The sequence below is a fragment of the Mus musculus genome, chromosome 19 (genome assembly GCF_000001635.26).
Source record: "Mus musculus strain C57BL/6J chromosome 19, GRCm38.p6 C57BL/6J".
NCBI classification, from domain to species: domain Eukaryota; kingdom Metazoa; phylum Chordata; class Mammalia; order Rodentia; family Muridae; genus Mus; species Mus musculus.
Window position 1 is genome coordinate 40278886 of NC_000085.6, and position 9535 is coordinate 40288420.

At 43.2% G+C, this 9535-nt stretch overlaps 1 pseudogene; it reads left to right on the forward strand.

The window, feature by feature from the left end:
- The first annotated feature begins 2065 nt into the window (after positions 1-2065).
- Positions 2066-3904, forward strand: Gm5693 (annotated as a pseudogene).
- Positions 3905-9535: the final 5631 nt, after the last annotated feature.

A 9535-nucleotide genomic window follows, 5' to 3' on the forward strand; every position in this document is an offset into this window, starting at 1 on the left:
CCTTTAACATCTACCTACTGGCTATGATGACTTATGAAGCCCAGATGGTAGGGAGAGAGGACTCAGACAGGGCTCTAAAGATAAAGAGGACAGAAAAAAAAATTAAGATGAGAGATGGACGATGAAGATGGTCATTATCCTGGCTAAACATTGGCTGTTTAGTTCCCTGAGAACTGTGTAGGGCGTGGTGGCAGATGTTTCTGATTCTAATCCCTGGGATGTAGAGGCAGAAAAATGGCCTGCCTGGAATATACAAGAGCTTGCTTGTTTGTTTGTTTGTTTGTTTGTTTGTTTAAAAAAGAGGAGGTAGAAGAAGAGGAGGAAGAGAAAATTTTGGTGCTGTCTGGGCTATTTTCTGTCTCTGTCAGCAGCTAGCTAATTACTGAGTCTCACTGCGTTTGTTTGTTTGTTTGTTTTAATGAGTTCTGGGTATCAAACCAAGACAAGAGTGGGAATGACTCTTAACTTCAAAACAGCAATGTCATAAAGCAAAGAAGACTGAGGAAATACTAAGATTAAAAGAGAGTAGGGACAACCCATATGCAATAGCTGATGCTGAGCACAGTCCTGTGCTGGATGCAAAAACTTCTATCAAGGATGTTATTGAACCAATTCACAAAATCAGGTACATTTGGTAGACTAATGTATCATATTAATATCAAATTTGTTGGTTGGTATAGGATCGTGGTCAGGATAAAGAATATTCCTAAACCTTAGGAAATACATACTGGCATGGTTAGAAATAAAGGAATTCAAGATATATAACTTATTCTCAAATAGTTAAGAGGAAAAATATGTGTATGTGACTATATATGTTGAGTTGGGGATGAGAGACAAAGAAAAAAAATGAGGCAATTAGATAAAACAACAGTATCATGAGGGATACTCTTAGCTGTCCACTGGATTTGGAATCAATAAGATACACACCTCTAGATTTGCCTGTGGGAGTATCTGTAAAGATCTACCTCAAATGGGTTCTCCATCTTATGGGTTAGGGTCTAGGGCTCAGTGGACGGGGCGGGGAGTGGGGGGACGAGCAAGGAGTCAGGTGAGCACCAGCACCACTTCCTCTCTCTCTCTCTCTCTCTCTCTGCTTCCTGACTAGACAGAGCGTGAGCAGCCTCTCACACTCCTGCTGTCTTGCCTACCCCACCATGATGGGCTGTCTTTCTCTGATCTATCAGAATACACTCTTCCTCCTCCAACCACTTTTGCCTCTAATGACAGCAATGAGAAAAATTACATACAAGTGGTAAGCTCACCCGAAGGAGATACGGACATGTTTTCTTCCAACTTTTCTGTAATCTTGGATTTACTTACAAATATGTTTTTAAAGGAAAGAAAGTAAAAGAGGGAGAGAGAGAGAGAGAGAGAACACAAGACAAGACATGGAGCTAGAGAAATAGCTCAACAGTTAAGAGGCTGTTTTTCCAGAGGACATGGGTTCAATTCCCAGCACCCGTATGGCAGTTCATAACTCCCTGTAGCTCTAATTCCAGGGGTTCTGGCACTTACACAAGCACACATGCAGGCAAACCACCAATGCACATAAAATAAAAATAAATAAAGCTTTACAAAAAGAAAAGAGAAGCTATGTTAAGACCAATGGTGCTAGTTCCATGGCTTCCTAAATCTAGAAATCTAGGACTTTGCTAAATGCAACAGGGCTGCAAATGTCAGTTGTGAGTGAAGAGAAAAGCCATCTCCAGAAGACTGAATTGAGTGAAGGCCTAAGCAAGCTGGGTGGGGGAATTCATCCAGCTATCTGGAGAGAGAACATCCCAGGTGAGGCAAACAGTGAGTTAAAGGTTAAAGGAGAGAACAAGGTGGGCCTGGTAACCAGCATGGAGGCCAGAGGGCTCAGGCTGAGTAAAGGAGAAAGGAGAGGAAGCTGAAGTCAGAGAGACAGCAACCCAGCTGGACACACCTCTGAAAGCCCTGGAGAAAGAGGATGCCCTGAGGGCTGAGGACAGAGGATTACTAAGACAGGATGTTTTCCACAGTCTGGTTACTGTATCAAAAACAGATGGAAAGGCTCAGGTAGCTCAGTTAGTAAAGTGACTGACTGGCAAGCGTGAAGACCTGAATTCAGTCCCCAGAATCCACATAGAAAAGCCAGGAGCAGCCGCATATGCTTGCAATCCCAGGACTGGACAGAGACAGGTAGGTCATTGTCTCACTCGAAGGTCAGTCTAGCCTACTCGAGTAAGAGACCCTGTCTCAAAGACCAAGGCAGAAAGCTCCTGTGGAACAACACCTGAAATCGTCTCGACCTCCACATGTATGCATACACACCTGTGCTGGCACATACATACATACAAATGCAAAAGCAAAACAGATGGATGAGCGCACAAGACAACAAAGCTAGGCACCCGTGAACTGTTCAAGCAGTGGTTCTCAACCCGTGGGGCCCAACCCCTGGGGAGGGTCAAATGACCCTTTCATAAAGGCTGCCTAAGACCATTGGAAAACACACAGATATTATAGTGTGATTAATAAATTAAAATTAAAGTTATAAAGTAGCAACAAACATAATTTTATGGTTGGGGGGGTCACCACAACATGAACTGTATTAACGGTTGTTAGGGAGGTTGAGAATCATTGTGTCAGAGTAACTCAGGTGAAAGACCATCAATGACTTGGATACAGGGTAGGAACAGAGGCATCTGATTAGTGCCTAGATTCTTCCTTTATTTTAAAGCACTTGCTGATAGGAGGAAAAGCACAGGAGACCTGTCAGGGATGAGTCTGGCTTGGCCATGGTAAGGAAAGTGCTCCCTTACACCCTGAACAGAGCCAGCAGGGCATGGGCCTCCACGTGTGTTGATGCTTGTTATGGGCATAAGGCTTGTTTGAATAATAATGTATGTATTTTCATGTTCCTCCACTAAGGAATGTCCTCTATAGGAATGTCCATGATAATCAGAGACAGCACAAGTCTGGGAGGTGAGGGTATGGCTAATGTCTCAGCAAAATGGTAAACACTGAGACCCTTAAGGCTGTGAGAAAGAACACTGAAAACATGAGTTCAAAAATACATAATTTCTCAACTATGCAAAATATAAGGATGCAATATGAGTGATATAAGGAACTTCACAGATCTAAAAGAACAGAGGCAGCTGTACTATGAGCCATCTTGTCAGAAAGATACCAAAGAAGATGGTAAAGAGATTTAGGGAGTGGTGATCAAAGGGCAAGATCCCACCCCACTAAGTTTTTTGTTTGTGCTTTACAAAGGCAGGCAAATTCCTGAGTTCAAGTTCAAATGGACAGTGACCGGGGCGGGACCAGGACAGAGTTGCCTTGGCGGTGCTGACCCAAGCTAAGCAGTCCTTGGATCTCAAAGGAGGAGGCACTCAGGCAGAGGCCTCTTGTCAGCAGAACCAGAGATGGCATCAGTAGATTTCAAGACCTATGTGGACCAGGCCTGCAGAGCTGCAGAGGAATTTGTCAATGTCTACTACACGACTATGGATAAGCGGCTGCTGTCCCACCTGTACATGGGCACAGCCACTTTAGTATGGAATGGAAATGCTGTTTCAGGACAAGAATCCTTGAGTGAGTTTTTTGAGATGCTGCCTTCCAGTGAGTTCCAAATCAACGTGGTAGACTGCCAGCCTGTCCATGATAAAGCAACACCAAGCTAGACCATGGTGCTTGTGGTCATCTGTGGAACAGTGAAGTTTGAAGGCAACAAACAGGGGGACTTCAACCAGAACTTCATCTTAACTGCTCAGGCGTCATCGTCATCCAGTAACACAGTGTGGAAGATAGCAAGTGACTGCTTCCGGTTCCAGGACTGGGCCAGCTAGTGGGGGTAACCAAAGCATCTTGGCTTAAGCCCAGCTCTGCAAAGAAATGTCAGTCTCAAATCTCAGGATGTGGAAAACACAAGTTCTTTTTTTTAATTTTTTTATTTATTTTTTTTATTTTTTGAGACAGGGTTTCTCTGTATAGCCCTGGCTATCCTGGAACTCACTTTGTAGACCAGGCTGGCCTCGAACTCAGAAATCTGCCTGCCTCTGCCTCCTGAGTGCTGGGATTAAAGGCATGCGCCACCATGCCCGGCTCCACAAATTCATTTTTGTCGTCACAGCAGCACTATAGACTGGATGTTCGGCTCCTAGAATCCCCTTTCCTGGTTATATATTGGTTTGTCATAGTTGCCTTTTAGAAGTAGTAAACTTTCTATTTTTCTACTTACTCAGTAGAGACCCTGTTTCTGGAACTTGACAAATAAATATGTTGCTTTTCAAAAAACAAAAACAAAAAACAAAAGGCAGGCAGATCTCTTTTGCAATGTTAAAAAAAAAGTGCTTGTTGTCTCCTACACATCAAGGGGCTGTGGTCTTGGGTTACTGATTCAGGGGATAATCAAAAGGGAACCTGGGGAAACAATTGAATTGATATGTAAACAAAAGACTGGGATTTTGATCTGCAAGCGATCTACAGAGAATTTTTAGAATAGCAAGAGAAAGCTCTCTTGAGGCAAACACAGAGGGGCCAGGGGGGAAGGAGAGAGAAGGGGAGAGAGGGAGAGGGAGAGGGAGAGGGAGAGGGAGAGGGGGAGGGAGAGGGGGAGGGGGAGGGGGAGGGGGAGGGAGAGATAGAGATGTGGAAAGCTGTCTAGAGCAGAGCATAGGCTGTTAGCTTCGAGTCCTTTGTTTCACTGTTCTCAAACACCCCTTCCTTAGAACCCTTCTCCAACCTGAGGCTGGTCCTTGACATGACTCAGAGTCTTTGGCTACAGGACAAAACTGCCCTTAACTGAAAGGGTGGGTGGGTGTGGCAGATGCAGCTTTTGAGAATGTATATTCTTAGGGGGATTTCGTTGCAGGGGTGTTGAAGTCTCAGACACTCATTAAATTCTTCAGTTGAGATGTGGAGCAAGCAGTTCTAGGTAAAAATCTGGGCAAAGGACCAGCATGTAGAGGAGACTAGAAGACCACAGATGAGAAGGGGCTCCAGAGAGTGGGGAAAAGCTGCAGACAGTGGGTGTGGGAAATGAGCAGCTCACAAAGGATGCTTTGAAGGAACCAAGGGAGTAGAGTAAGGGCCCAGAGAATGACTTCCTGGAAGTCAGTGAAGAGCATGCCAGGATGAGAAAGGAACCATACTGTGTTCAGTGTTGCCTAAAGACAGATGCAACCATAAGACTTAACACTATGACAGTCACTGGGGTCTTGAAGAGATCCTGACTGTACCGAGTTCAAGACGGAGTGAGAGGGAAAACTTGTAGACAGAAGTAAGTATAGACTGCTCTTCTGAGGAGTTTTTTATTTTATTTTTTTTTAATAACAGGAAGCAGAGAGGTGAGGTAATAGCTATGGAGATAGAGACAGCGTCAAAACCAGATTTTTTTTGGGGGGAGGGTGTTTGTTTCTTTTCATTTTTGGTTTTACCCTTTAAGTTAAAGGGGGTCCAAGCAACCTCTACAGGGTCATGTGAGGTCACTGTAATTGTCCAGTAGACACTTCATTGATCCTAGGAAAACAGGGCTCCATTGTTACTCTTCTTTCTCTGGCCTGACCTTGCTCCGGGTTGACCCTTTAATGCCTCCGTGTTGGAGCTTAACTTCCTGTCTATCACGGGTCTTAATGGAACTGCCTTGAAAGCTCTATTCTATCTCCCCAGAGTCCTTCCCCCTTGTCTCATCTATCTTTCTTACTCTTTCATTTCCTACATGCTCTTTTTAGTTCAGTATGTACTGTGAGCCCTCCATTCTCTCCCCTGTCACCCCCCAATTTATCCCATGGGCCTATCTGTGACTCTTGAACTTCTTCCTTGATACCTTGGAAACTCTCAAGACAACACCCAAGCCTGCTCAACTACAAGCAGACTCCCAGGCTACAGGTGAGGAGTCCACTTCTCTAAATCTACAGTCATTTTGTAGGTTGGAATCATTTCTTCAAAGGATATTTCAGAGGGTGTATTCACTTGAAGCAGTATGTCAAAGGTATGTCATGTCACACAGTTCACCATGACTATAAGATACTGTATACATAGCACGTTAACAATAGGGAATTGGTAAATATTCCACGGCCCATTAATTCTAAGGAATATTAGTCATCAGCCTTGTGATACAGAGGTCAGTCATTAGTGTCATAAGGAGCTCATGACATAGCCATCAATCAAAATCACTGCCTATAGGCATTGCATTTGTATAACACACAAATGGAGGCTGTGGCATAACTGTAATAAATTACATACACTCCCCATTAACTCCTTAAAATATTAACGAACAACTTTGCATTCTTTCATTTTTATTTATTTATTTTTCATCCGAGTCTCTTAGATAGTCTTGGTTTGTCTGAAACTCACTATTGTTTACATTTTTGTTTGGTTTGGTTTGGATTTGTTTCTTGTTTTGTTTTGTTTGAGACAGTCTCATATGGCCCAGGCTTGCCTTGAACTCCTGAACTCTTGTTTTTCACCTCCCACATGCTGGGAATATAGAGGCAAATGCTACCACTCTTGGCTTATTATATTATTTTATTTTGGTTTATCTTATATTATTCAGGGTTTCAGTCTCTAGCCTAGAAAGGGCAGGAACTCATGATGTACGCTAAGCTGGTCTTGAACTTGTGGCAGTCCTGGACTCAGATGCCAGGGATGGGTTGTATTGTTGGATTTAGAAATTACAAACAAGTAATTTGCCAAGGAGCATAGTTCAAACAAAGGAAATCAGATAGAGTTGCCCAGGCAACAGATGGAGGAAGGGAGTCCCAATCGGCTCACATTGTTTCGTCTAGGAAGCACCTGACTGGCAGCCCGAAGCAAGCACAGGATTACTTCTAGCCAGTTGAGATGCTGAGGGAGTTCTGGAAATAATTTTTCCTCCTTAGGTGGGAAAGCACACAAAGAAAAAAATGTATGTCCCATATTGTACCCTGTCACACCTTTTAAATGTCAGTATACAAGATGCAATGCTTAGAATTGTGATGGCAACCAGATTGTCGTCATAAGAGAATGTCCAAAGGAATCGGAACCAATAACCAGAACCCTGTCATCTATGAGGTAAAGACGCCCATCAGGGTCACATAACCTATAGTTTGTTGGGTCATTTGTTATTGGTTACGAAAGCTAAAATCATTTTTTAAAAATATTTTATTTATATTTTATGTATATCAGTGTTTTGCCTGCATGTAATTGTACTACACGCATGAGGTGTTTGCAGAGGCCAGAAAAAGGGCATCTGACCCCTGGGGACTGGAGTTATAGATGGGTGTGAGTCACTATGTGGGTGATGGGACACAGGTCCTCTAGAAAGGCAGCAGTGCTTTTAACCACGGCGCCATTTCTCCAGCCCCTTAAGATATTTTTACCTGATAAAGAAAATAGGAAAAAAACATTCTTGGCCACCTTCTTAGACTATAGCACTGGACAAGGGGATCCAAGCATAAGGTGATAAAGAGTTAGTGTGGTAGTGAGAAAGGAAAGGCATGAAGCTGAAGCACACACTCCTGAGCGGCTGTGATGGCAACAGATGTCATGGAATTAATGACAGTACAGGAGGTTCAGGAAGATTTCTTCTGTACCATTACCGTGTGCCAGCCCTAGCAGGAGAATGACAGGGACCGTTTATTAAATGTTCAATGTTTAAGCCATGGTAGGCACTCAGCAAATTGTCATCACTACTATGACTGTTTCAGGATGTATTGGAGATGATGTGATCTTTTGGTAAACATTCGGTGATACAGGAGCTTGCTGGTCCATGCTCATCTCAGCTGTCCCATGGAGGCAGTAGAATGTGCTCAAAGGAAGGGATGCCAATGTTGGAGCCAAACAGAGTCTGCTTGCTTTTGCACATTGCACATCTTTGGGCTGAAACTCTGACAGACATAAGGCTGCCTTCCTGCAATGCTGCTGTGAGGTAGGTGGTACATAGAAAGTGCCCTAGGCACCGCAAAGACTGCAGGGCTGTTGGGGACCTTACAGAGTGACTTCCAGATAGACTCCCTTTCCTAACAACCTCACTGGGGTCCAGCTATCTCCACCAGCTAACGGAGAAAACCAGACCCAGAGCTTGGTGGCATTTCTGAGATCTCATAACAAGTGATGCTCAGAGACATTCGTCATTTGAACTCAGCATTTCATCTGATTCCCAGTAGCCTGCTTTTTTTCAGAATGTGTATGTGTGTATGTATATGTGTATGTGCATGTATGTGTGTGTGTTCATATATGTAGGTGATAAGTAGAATTCTGAAGCACGGAACTCCTCTGCTTCTCTTCAGAGTGATCCAAAAGACAGTGACGACAAGCTGTTTTGTTTTTTCCATTAATTTATTCACTTTACATCCTAGTCACGGCTCCTCTTATGACCTTACCTCAGAATCCACATATCATCATTGTATAAGTCGCTTGACACTACGTAACCCCTAATAGAGGGTTTAAGGATTTAGATTGTTGGCTTGTCAAATGGACACAATCTAGAATCACCAGAAAAGGAATCTCAATGAAGGATTATGTAGATCAGAGTAGCCAGTGGGCAAAACTGTAGGGGGATTGTCTTGTTGTTGCTCACTGAGTTGGGGAAACCTGCTCACTGTGGGTGGCGCCATTCTCTACACAGGGGGTTTCTGAAGTGTTTTTTCCAAGCGGAGTTGAGCCCTGATATACATTAATTCATTGCTCTCTACTCTTGACTAGATGTGTTGTGACCAGTAGCTTCAATTTTCTGCCCACCTCGACTTCCCTACAATGGTGTAAGTTACAAATGTGAGGTAAACAGACCCCTTCCTCTAGAAGCTGCTTTTGTCAGTATGTGTTATCACAGCAACAGGAAATGAAGCTAAGACAAGTGCCTAAGGGGACCACAGATTTGTGCTTCAAGGTCATCGAGTTACACACTTTATACTGCTATTTGGAGGGGATTCTTGGATCTCCCTCCAGTCTTCAGATCTGCCTGTCAGCTCTCACTTTAGAGACCAGTCAGAAAGGCCCAGACTATCTGAACCTACTCACTTTTTTGGATGTGATGACATCTGCCAGGGTCTCCGAAAAGCAGATATGTATCACAACAAACTCACCAAGTGCCTCGCAGCCATTCAGATCTGCTTATCATCCTTTTTGCCTCTCATCAGTTTCTCTTATAAAATTTTTAACATCGTGGCCATCCTGCTTTCTGTGATTGTCCTTTCTAGCTGCTTCTGGTTAAGACAGGCAAGTAGAACAGAAGACATTCTGAGACCACACTCTTCCATAACTATAGTTTTGAGATGGGGCATTTATTATTATTATTATTATTATTATTATTATTATTATTATTATTATTATTATTAAAGATGGCCTTGGAATCATAATTTTCCTGCCTCAGCCTGTAATTCTGCTTGTATTAGCCACTACTATCATTCACTTCGCCCAATTCATAAATGAAACTTTATCACCGGCATGTGCATATAGGTAAAACATTGACAGTGTAGAATGTTTCCTTCCATTCCCAGCCATTTCCTCACCAATTCATGTCACAAATTACCTGCATCAAGCAGTTACTGTCTTTTATTTGTCTTGAAAGTCATCGGCTTCTACATGCTAA